The sequence below is a fragment of the Chanodichthys erythropterus genome, chromosome 12, assembly GCF_024489055.1.
Source record: "Chanodichthys erythropterus isolate Z2021 chromosome 12, ASM2448905v1, whole genome shotgun sequence".
Taxonomy (NCBI): Eukaryota; Metazoa; Chordata; class Actinopteri; order Cypriniformes; family Xenocyprididae; genus Chanodichthys; species Chanodichthys erythropterus.
The window spans coordinates 1,752,411-1,755,745 of record NC_090232.1 but is presented as its reverse complement, the minus strand read 5'-3'; the positions used below and the strand labels follow the sequence as shown (position 1 = coordinate 1,755,745).

General features: G+C 40.4%; 1 long non-coding RNA gene across 1 annotated transcript; it reads right to left on the bottom strand.

The window, feature by feature from the left end:
* Positions 1 to 204: 204 nt before the first annotated feature.
* LOC137031870 (uncharacterized) lies at positions 205 to 1,060 on the bottom strand. Its single transcript, XR_010896618.1, has 3 exons — positions 765 to 1,060; positions 573 to 601; positions 205 to 247 (listed from the first exon to the last, which is right to left on the bottom strand). It is a non-coding gene; the product is annotated as an uncharacterized lncRNA (long non-coding RNA).
* Positions 1,061 to 3,335: the final 2,275 nt, after the last annotated feature.

The window sequence follows — 3,335 nt, the reverse complement described above, 5'->3', positions numbered from 1 at the left end:
CACTCATGATGGGTTTAGCTGAGCACTTTATAGTTCAACGCAGACGATTCTCACTGAAGTTTGCCTGTATGAATCCTTGTCAGCTGCAACCTAGTAGAGGAAGACAAAGATCGACAAAGACATTATCATATAATAATGCATCAGATAATGGTATTGTCAAATACTCCATGCATCAATACATACCTGGTTTACTGTAGAAAGAGCATGCCATTGAAGGCTGGAGTCAGGCTCGTCGTTGACAACTTTTCTGTGAGGAGCAAACATTAAAGTTAAAGTCTTGATTATGGCACTTGATTTTATGGTTTACATGTAATTGTTCACTGTGCAGTATGCAGATTAATAAAATAATCAGCCAAAGAACAGGTCTCAGTAAACCCACATGACATACAGCTGATATGGGGTTTTGGTGAAGGCTGTATAAGTGTACATATTGTGCATAACGTGTGATATAAATGTACATATGTTCCAGTAAACAAGGAAATTGTTCTGTTCTTGTATAACTTCATTGTTTGAGCCTACAATGTTTAAATAGCTGAGCTTTTTCACAGTTATAAGGGCAATACTTAACTTACACTTCTAATCCAAAGCATCTCTTCTTGACCTTCAACACAAAACAAGATAGTCTGTTGTTAAGAAAGCTATGAACCTAGATAAAACAGTATATCCATCGGTTTTTGTTTTCAACTCGTCAATTAACTTTAACTTAATCTTTCAATCAATAGCCGTGTCTAAATAAAACACGGTCGTTAAATTATTGCACTCACCATTTTCGCGCTTCATCCTCCCTCCTCTGCTGGGAGCGCGGGTGCGGGCGTGGGCGCGGGCGCGGTGTTCGCCGACAGCCAGAGGTTCAAACTAAGTTTACACAACCAACAACAGCTCCTCGTGTGAAAAAGAAACAAACGACGAAATAACGCGCGTCAAACTCGCCGATCAGGGGTTCATGCACGGTGATCCACCGCACGCGAGAGAACATAGCTAGCCGGAGAAAACAGTTCCGTCGTTTAAACTTTAACAAACGATTTTCACTGCTCACAAACAGTCTCTCAGGGGGGGGAAACGATAAAAAGGCAAATGTTTGGAAAAAAAATATGTCTGTAGAACTTGCCAAAACAAATGTTCCAACTTCTCATCAACAGCTCCTTGAATTCACACACACCACGACAAAATGGCCTCATTACCTGCCGTAAACCAATGTGTAAGAGGCGTGGTCAGGAGAAAAACTTAATAATTTAAGCGCATTTAACTTAAATTTATTAACACATTCTAATTACATCCACAATTTAGTAGAATATACTTATATTTTATAAGTAATGCAATCAAACTTAAATATTTTAAGTATATTGTAATTACATAGTTTAAGTAAATATAAAATCCGGGCTAAGAGTGTGCTGTTGCTCTTATTGCTGCTGCTGCTGGTTAATGCTACTGCTGATGTTTATTCTTGTTGCTGCTGATGTTTATTACTGCTGCTGCTGCTGGTTATTGCTGATGTTTACTGCTGCTACTGGTTATTGCTGTTGCTCTTATTTCTGCTGCTGTTGTCGCAGCTGATGTTTATTACTGCTGCTGGTTATTGCTACTGCTGATGTTTATAACTGCTTCTGCTACTGCTGATGTTTATTGCTGCTGCTGGTGGTTATTGCTGTTGCTCTTATTTCTGCTGCTGTTGGTTAATGCTACTTCTGATGTTTATCGCTGCTGCTGCTGTTGTTGCTGCTGCTGGTTATTGCTACTGCTGATGTTTATTCTTGTTGCTGCTGATGTTTATTGCTGCTGCTGCAGCTGCTGGTTATTGCTGATGTTTACTGCTGCTACTGGTTATTGCTGTTGCTCTTATTTCTGCTGCTGTTTTTGCAGCTGATGTTTATTACTGCTGCTGCTGCTGGTTATTGCTGTTGCTGATGTTTATTGTTTATTACTGCTGCTGCTGATGTTTATTGCTGCTGCTGATGTTTATTGCTGCTGCTGATGTTTATTGTTGCTGCTGCTGCTGATGGTTACTGCTGCTGTTATTGTTGCTGCAGTTATTGCTGCTGCTGATGTTTATTGTTATTGCTGCTGCTGCTGATGTTTATTGCTGCTGCTGATGTTTATTGTTATTGCTGCTGCTGCTGATGTTTATTGCTGCTGCTGATGTTTATTGCTGCTGCTGATGTTTATTGTTATTGCTGCTGCTGCTGATGTTTATTGCTGCTGCTGATGTTTATTGCTGCTGCTGATGTTTATTGTTATTGCTGCTGCTGCTGATGTTTATTGCTGCTGCTGATGTTTATTGCTGCTGCTGATGTTTATTGTTATTGCTGCTGCTGCTGATGTTTATTGCTGCTGCTGATGTTTATTGTTATTGCTGCTGCTGCTGATGTTTATTGCTGCTGCTGATGTTTATTGCTGCTGCTGATGTTTATTGCTGCTGCTGATGTTTATTGCTGCTGCTGATGTTTATTGCTGCTGCTGATGTTTATTGTTGCTGCTGCTGCTGATGGTTACTGCTGCTGTTATTGTTGCTGCAGTTATTGCTGCTGCTGATGTTTATTGTTATTGCTGCTGCTGCTGATGTTTATTGCTGCTGCTGATGTTTATTGTTATTGCTGCTGCTGCTGATGTTTATTGCTGCTGCTGATGTTTATTGCTGCTGCTGATGTTTATTGTTATTGCTGCTGCTGATGTTTATTGCTGCTGCTGATGTTTATTGCTGCTGCTGATGTTTATTGTTATTGCTGCTGATGTTTATTGTTATTGCTGCTGCTGCTGATGTTTATTGCTGCTGCTGATGTTTATTGCTGCTGCTGATGTTTATTGTTATTGCTGCTGCTGCTGATGTTTATTGCTGCTGCTGATGTTTATTGCTGCTGCTGATGTTTATTGTTATTGCTGCTGCTGCTGATGTTTATTGCTGCTGCTGATGTTTATTGCTGCTGCTGATGTTTATTGTTATTGCTGCTGATGTTTATTGTTATTGCTGCTGCTGCTGATGTTTATTGCTGCTGCTGATGTTTATTGTTATTGCTGCTGCTGCTGATGTTTATTGCTGCTGCTGATGTTTATTGCTGCTGCTGATGTTTATTGTTATTGCTGCTGCTGCTGATGTTTATTGCTGCTGCTGATGTTTATTGTTATTGCTGCTGCTGCTGATGTTTATTGCTGCTGCTGATGTTTATTGCTGCTGCTGATGTTTATTGTTGCTGCTGCTGCTGATGGTTACTGCTGCTGTTATTGTTGCTGCAGTTATTGCTGCTGCTGATGTTTATTGTTATTGCTGCTGCTGTTATTGTTGTTATGGCTGCTGTACTGAACTTGCAACTGCCAATACATGACACGCTGCTGTGGTGATG